The sequence below is a fragment of the Lonchura striata genome, chromosome 2 (genome assembly GCF_050655825.1).
Source record: "Lonchura striata isolate lonStrDom1 chromosome 2, ASM5065582v1, whole genome shotgun sequence".
Taxonomy (NCBI): domain Eukaryota; kingdom Metazoa; phylum Chordata; class Aves; order Passeriformes; family Estrildidae; genus Lonchura; species Lonchura striata.
In genome coordinates this window covers 35,835,600-35,849,209 of record NC_140704.1, presented here as the reverse complement: position 1 = coordinate 35,849,209, position 13,610 = coordinate 35,835,600, and the positions used below count along the sequence as shown (strand labels likewise).

Here is a 13,610-nt window from a genome sequence, read left to right as displayed (position 1 = left end):
TATGTATCCAAACATTATAGCTAAGATACATTCGGGGCATTCTAATCAAGACATATCTACAAGATTTAATATGCAGCACTCTGAAATTGAGTATCAGATCCCCTTCAAGAATTCCTAGCTGCATGTTTGTTCCACTGGTACTGGAAAAATGGCATTTTTCCATTTCTTGTTTCAGTAATAATCAGCAATTTGACCAAATTGGTAAAATATGTAGCACAGCTGTCAGCCTTTAAAGAAAAAGTACAGCATGTGGGTGACTCTGAAATATAACAGAATAACTATGTTTAAGATTTCTGTAATTTCAGATGCAGGTTCTGCAGAAAGCTGCTTCACCTCTCCCTCTGCTGCTGCCCTTCAGTGTTATAGGGAAAGAGAAGCCAACAGCATCACCAGCAAGAGGTGAGACTGAGCACTGGCTCAAGACTCCCAACCCTTTTCCACTCTTGGGAAAGCCTTCTCAGCAGCTTTTCCAGATTTTCCCACAAAGTGCTGGCTTTGGTTTACTTGTTTTTTTACCAACTTTCCTGCATAGCAGGCCAAGACTCTATCCTACCTGATTCAAAACAACCCAGAACAAACTACCTGACAAAAACAAGCTTCTAGAGTGTACACCTTAGGATGTCACTACAGGTATGTGCTCCATGAAATTACATAAATTTAAATACTAAAAAAACCCTATAATATAGAAAACAATGCCTTACTCCATGCAGACAAGATTCTTATTTTCAATGCTGCATATGCAGCCAACAAATGAAAATAATTGTGTTTGTTATGACTGACAAATTTAGTCAGAAAGCAGAAAAATACCTCGTCTCTCTCCTTTACTGTAAGAGGAAGTCTACATGATATTCCCTTAACTGTCAGCATCTCTTGCTGACAAAAAATATACAGCAGATTGACCACAAATGTGCTATCTGATTTACAGGAATGGCTTTTTCACACATCCCTACAGGTCAATATTATGACTAAATGATGCATTTTTACCTTCCCTGATGTGGCAAAACATTCACTTCCACCTGTACTATCAATTTCTGTATTTTGTCCAAATTTCAAACTAAATGTCATCTGTTCTCTTGGAAAGCTCCTGGTGTTTTTGTGTCCTTTCCTGTCGCTGAGTGTTTTCCAGGGAACAACAGGAAGTAAAACTATCATATATAGGTTATTTATTCCAAGTCAGACATTCAGGATATAGAGTAATAAAATGTAAATTTCTTTTTCATTCTAAAAACTATCATTACCACTGCCCTGCAGCTTTCAACTCATCAACTGATTTTCTTCACTCTAGTGACTGATGAATGGCGTCTTCAGATTTGCTTCTGGACTAATTTTAATTGGATTAGCAAATATCACAAAATAACATTAAAGAAAGAAATGGAACTTCACAGACTGAGTTGTTCTCCTTGTGTGGTTTGAGTTAAGCTCCTTTTTGTCAATTAGGAGAGTGACTATTACCAATATTAACTCTTCAACACTACAGAGAGTTCATGTGAATAATTCAGTATTAAATGAAATACAAAAATTGGAACTTTTAGAAACGTGCAGCTTGCTAAACTAATATTGTCTTGCAAATTGTTGGGTTGCTACTTCAGCCTTATTACTTAGGTGGCAATGATAATTAAACAGTGATAACTAGCTGTTGATTTATAAGGACAATTCTTATGATATAGATACAATACACTTACTAGGTTATCACATGGGCAGACAAGACATGAGTACCCAAGTACCTTTTCTAACCACATAAGGCTGTTTCTTGTTTTCCTTGCTGATTTTCAGGTGTATGAAATTTAGAGTTGTCAAAAAATTACAGGAAATTCTCATGCTGAATGCTACATCAATGCCCTTCTCCCCCCCTTAACTCGGGGGGGAGAACTTTAATTATTCATAACAGTTACAGGCACTTAGGAAAGAACAGTGAACTATAAATATTTAATACAAGATGCCTGTAACAGAAAGACATGAGAGAGACTACAAAAATCAAATAAAGTATTTGTTTATCCTTAGCAAAATAAAAAGCAAGGCAGGCGATCTTTATATTTATATAAATGTTCATAGCTTTGACAAATCAAACCTAATAAGCTGTCAGCATGTTTTATCAAATAATTACAACCAAAAAAATAAAAATTGGCAGGTATACCAGTTTTCTTCAGACTTTTGGTATTTTAAAGGGATCTATTTTGATTGCTTGCTACAAGTTTCCTTGTGAGGAATGCTGAAGAAGTATCACTACAGGACATTACAGTTCCAAGATATTAAAGGATGCAAGAGTCAAGAGCAAATACACTGAAGACAATTTTTAAATTCTCATCTACAACAGCAGCATCTCAGCAAGTAGCTGCTGAGAAATTCTTAATATAAATTAGAATTACAGCACTTGGGGTGGTAAAAGAGTATAAAAGAACTTAAAAATATTATCAAATACAGTTTATAACCCTTCTAGTTGTGGAGGAAGGCTAAGGATACAGTGTGCACTCAAACTTCATTATAACATGTGAGACAAAAAAAAATCCAACTTTAAATTTTCAAAACTCGCTGTATTTAATATTTGGTACAGGCAATAATGAAAATATGTTAGTACCATAATTGTTTTCTGTGGAGGAAAAAATATTACTAGGAAAACAAGATTCCTGTTTTAAACCACTAAGTCATACAAGGGAAATATCATTAATCTTTCATTACTATGTTCACATACCACATCTCAGTACCCTGTATGCAGGTTTCTTAATTCCTTACATATAACAAATACTCAAAAAGTTACAGTGTAGAGCATAAAAATTAATCCCCATGATATCCAAAACTAAAACCAATCACAGAAGCAAAACAACGATCTCATCTATTTTCCTCAAATTTAATTACTTTCTGCTCACTCTGAAACCAAAGGCCTCCACTGATTCTGTTCACAGCTATCCCTGTCCTCTGAAATCAGCTCAGGGTCCCACCATGAAGACTCCCCTGCCTAAATCAACATGAAAAAATGTGCATGCCAGGGGTAGGCAAGAAAAGGCTGAAGAAGGAAAGTTTAGATAATCCTTAGAAACTATATAAATTTTCCTTATCTCAACATTATAGCCACTCACCATGAAAACTCACAGTGATTAAATGATTAAGGAGAGAAGTTTTATTCTTGTTTGATGCAACAGAGAGACAGAAACTAGAACTGTTCTCTTACAGTCAACACCCTCACTCTCCAAGCTTCCAACTTCTCTTTTGTTATAACTACTGGTTATACAACACTTTCCAGACATATTATTTGAATAGTTCATGTTTTATTTTTTAAACATTCATCTTCAACATGGAAACCTTTGTGAAAAAAATGTTTTCTTTTCCTAAAACTGTTAATCAGAACTGAAAATGTGTCACAGGAGCCACTTGTGTACCTAAAGCATGCTGATAGTTTAATGCAGATGTGGTGGAGAGTATATTTAGATTGTACTTCAAAGTTTGTCTGTACAGTGGACAGTAATGTAAAGAAAATCCTAGCTGTAAATGTCACCAGTGTACCAGGAAAAGTACTAGAATGGACACAGTTATATCTGCAAAAGTGTCTTTTGGTTACCTGCCTTACTCCTCCCAGTAGTTGAATTATGCCAAGAAAAAAAGCCTGCTCTTAGAATTTGTGTGGTCCCTAAAAATGGAGCCAGCCCTCGTGTCACCTACACCAATAAATCTAGTCAAAAGCAGACAAGCCTTTGGTATTACTACTTACTCTTGAACCCTGAAAAGAAAGGCAAGCATTCAAATGCCATAATGAAATCTGAAGGAACAACATTTTATATATTTAAGAACCCTCCAAATAGTTTAACTGATATAAAAACTAAAATAGTAAATCCTTAACTTCTTACCAAAGCAGAGAGATTATTAATTTTTTTTAAAGGCAACAAATAGCACTGACATTAAAATTCAAAACTTTTGGGGTTTAATGTTTTCTTTAGAAATAGATTATATGCAAAACACTTTAGAAGCACATCTTCAACCAGCTTTACCCATATTTCCACATGTTTCTGTAAATTCATACTACAACATGACTTGCCCCATTGGACTCAACAGAATTGAAGTTTAAAACTACAGAAGGGCTAAAGGGAAGCATAAGAAGTGAGAGGAAGCAGATGTGCCATTAAAGGAATGCTGCTTTGGAAGATTTAGATTTCTGTACTAAGAACAGAAAAAACACATCCAAAGGAAAATCATATGCTGAACTAACTTGATGCAATAGCTAATTGAAAAGTTAGCTTTTCAAATATTTATTATTTGAATACTTCATTTTATACACATATACAAATGTGAATATATAATTCAGTATCTATTTCCCACTTTGAATCCTGAACTAAAAATAGTCACATTATCATTGAAAATACTATAAATCAATCAATTCTCTGAGACAAAAAGTTAACTGAACACAGCAAAAATATTCTGGCAATATTGAAGTACTGTCTATTCCTGGTTGCAAAAGCTTGTTGCTGGCCAGTTTTATCTAATCACTAGATTTTAATTGGCAGTATAGTGCAGTAGAAAGGAACAAACAATAAGTGGTATAACTATTTCACACTGACATTTGATAACTTCTCATTCAATATATGTTGAATGCTTATTTCAGCACCTTGTTTTATGCTGCAACTCTATCTCAATCTTCCAACCAAGTGTAAATAAGCTATTTAAACCTGCAGAAATATTACACAAACTTTACAAATTTGGAAAATCAACAACAATTTGGTCCCAGCTTGTTGCATTGGATTATTTACTTTAACATTTTTTAAGAACAGTTCTAGTTGCACACATGACATAATAAAGAATAAATTTTTGCCTCAGTAATTTATTATAAATACCCTTCTTTTAAATACCTATCATCTTCTGCCAGTCTCATCCAGCACAATATTATTTCCAGAATGTTAAGGAACTGAACCTTCAGATATCTCTGTTAAATTATCTGCTCTCAAATACAGCAGAAATGTCCCAGTTTATACAGAATCATTCCCCTACCACAGTATTTGCACACTTCGTACAATGGCATTTAGTTACAATAAAAAATATTTCTTAAAAGATTTATGAAAAGGAAGGAAATCGTGGCAGAGTAAGCTCCATGATGATAGAAGTGATTGAGACAGAAGCAGGCTGTTTCCAGGGCTACCAATGAACCATATATTATGTTTTAGATGGTTTCCTAGGAAAATAATCCTAGGGATCACATCATCTAAGAATGCATAAGAGACACACATTCTCCTAACTTTAAAACTTATTTCTTTATTTCAAATAAATCTGATAAAAGTGGAGATCTAAAGATGATCCATAGACTTGCCAAAACCAGACAGTTGGAAATAAAAAATGAATCAGTAAAATTCAGATTATTAAAAAAAGCATAGATCAAAAGTTCATGCCTCCTTCAATCCTCAAGTCAACCCACAAAACACAATCCTACTGGAGCTGGTATCACCTTGTACTTTCCACAATGTAAAATTTTTTCCCTTCAATTTTTTTCATTCTGGCTTCACTTAAATGGAACGGATATATGATGTTGAGATCTAAACATCTGAAGTCTTTATTGCCTCTCACTGAGATTTCCTCAGCAGACATTACAGCACAGCTGAGAACTCCTGAGGGCTGGATAAGAAAAACAAAAGCTTGTTGTTTAACTTATCAATCAAACCCTGCTCCAAGAAGGGCAGGTGTAGAGTACCTGCCTCTTTAAAGACAAAAAAGTTCTCTGCTACTACACAGACTAAGATTCCTTATCGCTTCTAGGGAAGACAGCAGAGAAGCTTATCTCATCAGAGCCTGACCTGCTGTCTTCCCACAGAAGTTCCCAGCAATTTTGAAAGAAAACAGGAAAGGTTTCAGAAGAGATCTTAACCTGTGTCAAAATCCCCACTGTTGTAAACAGTGTCTTTTTCAATGTAGGAAATTCACGTACTGCCTGAAGTGCTTAAAACCAGCATTGTACTCCTCACCTTCTTTTTCTACCAAGATAGCTGCAAATTGCATCTGACCAAAACCAGCCATTCCAGTGCCCTTAGCAGATACTGACAGGTGACAGACACAAGCAAGTCATGAAACTTCCTTGTATGAAAACACTTTCATCTGTGTTGCAACACCCGAATTAAACCACAAGATTTCAGAAATTCTCCTTCTCCTCAGATTACCCTAATCTCAATTGATTTATTTTCTTCAGGGAGATCAGAGCTCCATACGAGGGTGACTGGAGCAGTCTTCTGCAGACTGCTCCTCTGGGGCAGGGGGCTTTGAGCCTCGGGATACTCAGAATCACATTTACTGATGACTGATTGTTAAGACAATTCAGTGCACATCTGTTCAAAGGATAACAGTAACTGGAGAGCTCTTTACATGCTGATAGATAATCCTGCACAATTTGTGCCTCAAATATACCAAGAACACTTAGTAATCAATAAATTAAGCTGACATCTCCCTTGACCTGCTGACAGCACTCTACCCAATACATACAGGATACCATTAGCCCTCTGCTGGAAAGGTGAATTGCTGACCAAATGTCAGATTCTCATCCACCAGGACCCTAAGGTCCTCCTCAGCAAAGTATGAACAGTTTTCATCGATAGGTCTTAAAAATAGCTAAAGGACTGTCAACTGGAAAAAGAAAAGTTAACACGCTAGTGATACAGGTACTATTGATCATTTTTATCACAACTTAGAACCATTTCCGTGTAATTTGTTTGTTTTAAATACAGTTCATTTTAGGAGGTTTGGTCCTAAAGATAGTGTGCTCAGTGGCATAAACTGAATGAAAATCCATTATGCAGAAGGTTTTTATTGGCTGCAACCTATTATAATTTCAGTATAATTTAGCAGTTGTTTGTGTTCTCAACAAAGTGCCAATGCTGGCCACAGCTTCTTTATCCATTGTTACAAACCTCTTTGCTTATTGTTTAATAACTTGTTTCACTAATCATTATCAGCCTACCCAATGCAGGGGTACAATCATTGCCCTGGTCCTGCTGGCCACACAACTGCTGATACAGGCCAGGCTGCCACTGGCCTATTTGGCTACCTGGGATTGCTCCTGGCTCATGTTCAGCTGCTGTTGACCAGCACCCCAGGTCCTTTTCTGCTGGGCAGCTTTCCAGCCACTCTGCCCCAGCCTTTAGCACTGCCTGGGGATGATGTGCCCCAAATGCAGGACCCACCACTTGGCCTTGTTGAACCTCTCATGACTGGCCTTAGTCCATTGATCCAGCCTGTCCAGATCTCTCTGCAGAGCCTTCCCACCTTCCAGAAGATCAACGCTCCTCCCCAGCTTGGCATCCATCACCTGCAAATTTACTGAGGGTGCACTCCATCCCCCATCCAGATCATGGATAAACATATTAAACAGAGCTGACCCAATACTCAGCCCTGGGCAATGCCACTTGAGATCAGCCACCAGATGGATATAATTCCATTCATCACCACCCTTCAGACCTGTCCAATGATCAGTTAAGGCACATAAATATCTCTATATTCTGTATATTAGAGAGAAAAGATACCCTTTGAGCACACAACCTTCCTGCTGGTTAATGAGAAAACAACAAAAGACACAGTGTTGAAAAATCCTTAAAAGCCATACTATACATACCACAGTTTACTGATTAGCTTGTTAATGATGATTATAAACATTCTGAAAACTTCAAGATATTATCTTCTGTGCTCTTCAAGACTTATGACTTACAGTCTATGCTTCTCCCAGAGTTTCTGGTTAATTTCTAAGCAATACAGAAAACACAAAGTAGCACCACGTGCACCAACTTTCCCTAGTATAACACTACCAGGTAACTCTGGATGGCTATAAGCTAGACAATACTAAAATACACTTAAAAACCCATGAGAAAGTTCCAAAATGTTATTGTTATTACATAGACCATAACTTTCTGGAACAACTATTTATTTTTGGAGTTCAACTTTCAGCTCTTCCAGCAAAGCTTTTTAAATGATCCATTTTCCTGACCCCTGGCAATAATCAGTCACTCTTTTAAGGAACCCCAAAGTGAACAGTCCAACATCATCATCAGTTCCTCATTAATGCACGTTCGATTTCAAGCAAATCTTACAGGACTGTAATCCTTTTTCAGTTCCTAACTAACTAATAGTAGGTGAAGTAACATCATACCAACAGTATTATATTTTAAGATGCACGAAAACATATCCAAAAATTTTCTCCTCCATTTAGCTATTCACTGCACTTCGTGTGAATGTATCACAGCTACAGAAATATAATTTTAGTTTTGTTCTCATATGCTAGATATAAAAAATGTTATGCAGAGAAAACAGATACGTTTTATGGATGTACGCAAGTATATTATTCACTGATTTATAAGACACTGGTGGCTAACAAGAAATGTTTACACAGGCAACCTTCCTAAAATTCTATGTTGTATGGTAATAGGGCTGCAATTCTGCCTGAGATTAGAAATAAATTACTGTATCCAAAACCCCACTCCAGGTATAAACATAACTTTATGAATAGCAAGTCAGCCATACATATCATTTTGTCGCGGACATAACTGAACAAGATACACATTAGCAATGCAAGACTCCTCAAGCAAACCTGGCAGACTTGTCACAGCTCTGGATCTGGCAGTGTGTGGAAAACTCAAGAATGTGTGACTGGAAGGCAGCAAGTGCTGCTGGTGAGACTGAAGACACATCCGCTGGCTGCTTCCAGAAACAAACTGAACAGCTGAACCCGAAGGCTAAACAACAGCAAATCTTTTGGATGCTTCTCATCCTAAGACTTTAACCAGTTTCAGGAAAATGTTCCAAATTCAGACTGCAACTCTGCCTCACTGTGTAAGATTCACTTGTTTTAACTAACTTTAAATGCTACTACTGTAGCCAAAGTTTGAGGAAAATGGGTCACTTGCTGTCATCAGACAAAGAATGACAAAGATGATGAAAAATATAGAGATAAGACAAAGATTCAGGAACATGAAATACAAAGAGTTTGATCATATATTCTGTACCTATAGTCATCTCCCTAAAATATAGCAACAGAGATGAATAGTACTTTTGTATATGTTTTTCTTTCATTCATTTCCATGTTATCCCAGCAGGCCGGTATTTATAGAATGAGTAACATTGTGAAGCTTGTTTGAATACAGTCATAACATTCACCTGGTAAGATTATTCATTTATTTAAAGACAGTATTTAGTACAAATTACTTGTGCAACCACAAACTGGTTTAAAGAATATCACTTTGATGCCCTTTGAAAAATAAACCAGCACTTCCTTCAGGAATGGACCACTCTCACTTTACTACAAAATGCAAAAACATATTGGCTGCATACACTGTTACACCCTTTGATATTTTAACATTGTTGTTCAATTCTTTTATTCACCATCCAATAATTGTCAGCAGTGTATACTTTTCTGGTTTTCTTATTTTATTGAGATTACAGTAGAACTAGTCTAAATTCTTGTTTTACTAAGGAAATTCAATTGAGGTATGTTTTGAAACCAAGCTGTACAGTGACTAAATTTAAATCCTCACCACATGTCAAGATTTAAGTAAGGATTCAGAAGTCCCACTTTTTCTTACATGGAACAAACTAGACTTCTTTCTACCATTTTTATTTATAGCTCATCATGAAAAACCAAAAAAAAAAAAAAAAAAAAAAAAAAAAAAAAAGCATTTTAGAAGCCAAGGTAACTATGAGAGAGCAGGCATTCTATGACTTCAGCACCTTCCAACTAAAAGCTGGTACTAACACAGCTCAAACTTCCTCTGAACTGCATAAACAAATGCAAGCTGCCAACACTGCTAAGTCAGTTTATGCTCCAGGTCTGCAACTAAGAGAGTGGGAGGCAAAGAAAGGGAAGAAATGCTTAAAATTATGAGAATTATTCCTTAAGATGAAGAGAGGTTGAACATTCTGCCATTGCATAACTGTTTTCTACTGAAGCTTTTATAAAAGAAGCGCTTAAGGCAGCATTATTGTTGTCTCCCAGTCAAAAAATTGTATCCTCTTGCCTTCCTTCTTTTAGAGACCAACAGTATTAAAGTACTTTAATCCACACATCTCCTTTTCATGTCATATGAAGGCAGAATTCATTCTTCTAATGAATACTACACTAATTCAATTATTTAGTTATGTTATTAAAGTAGAAGGCATCATCAAATAATGGTTTATCATTTCAGAGAGTGCTCATGATGCCTTTTTAGGAATTTTTAAGCCGCATAACTTTGAAGTGCATGCAATCTTTCTTATTTTATATTGGGGAAGTCTGCTACCAAAACCACCTTGATAACCAGTTTTAAATATAAACATAATTAATATTTTTAGACATTGGCATGTAGACTTTGAGACATTTTTCAAGTGTATTTCCAGAGGCTCCTGGGACACCAGTTACCAGGGCAACCTCTGAGGTCACACAAGCTACTGTAAGTTACAGAAGTTTCAAGACACAATTTTAACACTTTATGTTAAAATTGCATGTACCATGCATGACTGCGACCCACGGCACTGCATCGAACCCACGCAGCTGCTGCAGCCCTACAAGACAGCCCAAGTCCAAAAGGGTGCTTCAGGGAGAATTCCTGTCAACAAAAGTAACAGAGGGGAACATGGGGAGGGAAACAGTAATTCTCAGCCTCAACACACCTGACCACTGCCTGAGCCATGTCCTCTTGCATCACCAGATTCCACAATGGTCTCATGTCACACTAAGCCTTGAGTTTGACCATATTCTTGATTTTGCCAAGCATGCTCACTCCTCTCCACCAACCTCTTCCCATCTTGTATGGTCCCCTCCCAACTCCAGCAATGCTCCTAACCTGGCTCATGCAAATCCTGACGCTTTCCATTGCTTGCATGGCTTGCAGGACAGCCAAGAGACTGTTGCAGCTCACTTGGAACAACATCTGGGCTGGAAGTCCTGGCAATGCAGACCTGGCACCTGCTCAGTACATCAATGCTGACAGAACAGATAGTGACTGCATTTTCCCCAAGTTATTGCCATGAAAAATAAATACTGCCTCTTTTGGCTTTTTTTTTTTCCCTCAGCTAAGTAAAGAGATCTGTCTGAATCTCTGGATCATTAAAGGGAAAACACATTATATGGCAAACATATTGTCTAAGCCCTTCAGACAGGAAGCACATACAAAAGATCTGTCTCCTGCTGGCTTTATAAAAAACAGATATATTTTATAGAAAAGACTACAGGCTTGGAGAAAACACAGCAAAACCTGGGTGTTTTCTCATTTATCAAAAATGTTTCCATTCACATACAGTAAGTCATGCTGCCACACAGAACTTTCTAATTTGTTTACTTTACTATACTCACTCTTACATTTGAAACTAATTTGCACTATTCTCTGAAAGTATGACAGCTTTCTATTTAGTTTCGTTTATAAACATTTTGCTACAATTTTTAATCAGCAATATAGAAGAGTATCTGCTCTTTGTGATGTCCTGTTTTTGGAAGGAGACTAGACAAGCCAGCCTGCAGAATAAAAAAAAAAGGTCATTTCTAGAAGATGCCATCAGTCAGTAAAAAAGCCAGTGGACTTCCATTATCTATATATTCTTTCAACAAAACACATTCAGATGATCAGTAAGAGTTTTGGCATCATCCTCCAAGCTCAGTATTCCAGACAGAATAAAGCACAGCTCTGAACCACTTTCAAAATAGCTGTCCCTATTCCTCTTCAGCACAGTGGTAACAGATGAAAAACTGATCATCACACTCTCCAAACCTGATGCCTAAAAAAAACCAAAAACAAAGCAAAAAACCCTCCACAATATATTAAGAATTTAAAATCTATATAAAAATTTTGAACGTTCTCAGAATTTTTTCATTTAAAAAGTAATATGCTTTTGAGAATTCAAAAAAAAAAAAAGGACTAACTACTTTCTTATACTTTGGCTTTCTTATACACTTTATTTTCAATATTAAAATAATGTCTTATATATATCTTATTTTCTAGAGTTAAAAACACTTCACAGTAAAGGTTCAAATTTCTGAAAAAGTACCTATTTTTCCAGTGGAACCAAGCCATGATTCCCAATCATTGCTTATCACATGCTCTAATAAATTAATCTACAACTGTACTGAAAAAAAAAAATTATTCTACCTGGAAGGGGAGAGAAATTTTGGGGATACTGGCTGTGTAGATATAAATACTGGTAAACACAAAAAGTCAAACAGAATGGGCAAATAGCCATCTTCCAGTCTCATATAGTTACTACTTTGAAAAGAAGCACAAGGCCCTGCATCCTGCATTCCATCGAATGTTGCCACCTGCATTACACATATTCTGCCCTATGTGCTTTGATTGAATCAGAATGTTTCTATACCATTTGTCATATGCAGAAGTGCCCCAATTTCAGAGCAACAAGCTTTCAAAACTTAAACAACACATTTCAACCTGATTTTTCAGTGCTTTACAATTAGTAAGAATTATCCAGATCTAAAAATTATGGGGGAGTGCATTCAATAAATTATATAGATAAGCACTGGAAAAAACTGTTTACAAGAGTTTCTAGAAACAATGTACTTTCCTTCCAATGAAAAATGTTATTTGAATTACAAGGTTCACCCACAACATCTGAGGCCCAAATGATGCATAAAATATTGCACGTACTATATGAGTGGGAAACAAAAAACAATAGCTGGTATTCATTCTGAAAGTTCAGTGAAATGTACCAAAAAGGAATGAAAATGAAAACAGAATTATAAATGTTTGTTTAGATTGGTCTCCAACTATTACCCAGACATACTCGCTATGTCTTTACATCTGTACAGTACATTCTTCACATTTTATAACAATGAAAATGTGTAATATTGTTCTCAGGAGCAAGAGTCAGAAAACTTTCCCAGGCATTTCCTTACTTCTGAATGCACAGTCAAGTGATCATACCTATAGCAGAATGAAGCAGAAGCTCCTTTGCTCTTGCAAAAAGTGACATTCTCAACATTCTCTAAGTCTTGAAATTCCTCCCAGAGAGTGTTAGCCCTTCACATTTCAATGCAAACATTTTAAGACATATTCAATTACTATCAAGTGAGTAGTGAATTACTCCCAAAGGAACATCCTGTACTTTCAGAACAAACATTTTGAAGGGCATTAGCTACACATTCTGACTGGAAAGAGGGAAGAATATTTTGATCCATGTACTTCTGAATCACAATTGTTTTCTAATCTCCTCTAGAAACATTTGCATTTAGAAAGCCATAGCATATATACAAACACATACATAAGGGACTGATTTGGAGTTTCTATGATACAGGTAATTCTTGGATTCTTTATGTCTGCTTGGAGCCATGTCTACATGACTCTGTAGGTTTAACCTGAATAAACTTTGTGTGTAAAAACAGGCAAAACTGAAAACTTATAGATTACTAAAAATAAGTTTATCCAGTTCAGACAAAGCAGACAATGCCAGAGAATGAAGATCATGTCTACTCTGCAACCCATCCTTGCAACTGATTCTAAACCTCTGAAGTCAACATCCATAAATTAGCAGAAAACACAGTGGAGTAAGAAACAGTTATAATAATGACTATCTGTGAAAAAATTACCTCTTATACAGCAAAAAATAAAAGCTGCATTTCTAATCAAATATACTATCACATTTTTATATGAATCAAACAATGGTATCTTCCCCTCTTT

The 13,610-nt window shown here is 36.2% G+C and overlaps 1 protein-coding gene across 2 annotated transcripts in view; it reads right to left on the bottom strand.

Annotated features, from left to right (window-relative positions):
* PLCL2 (phospholipase C like 2) overlaps positions 1-13,610 on the bottom strand; it is a 100,267-nt gene that overhangs the window by 55,352 nt on the left and 31,305 nt on the right. The window lies entirely within an intron of this gene.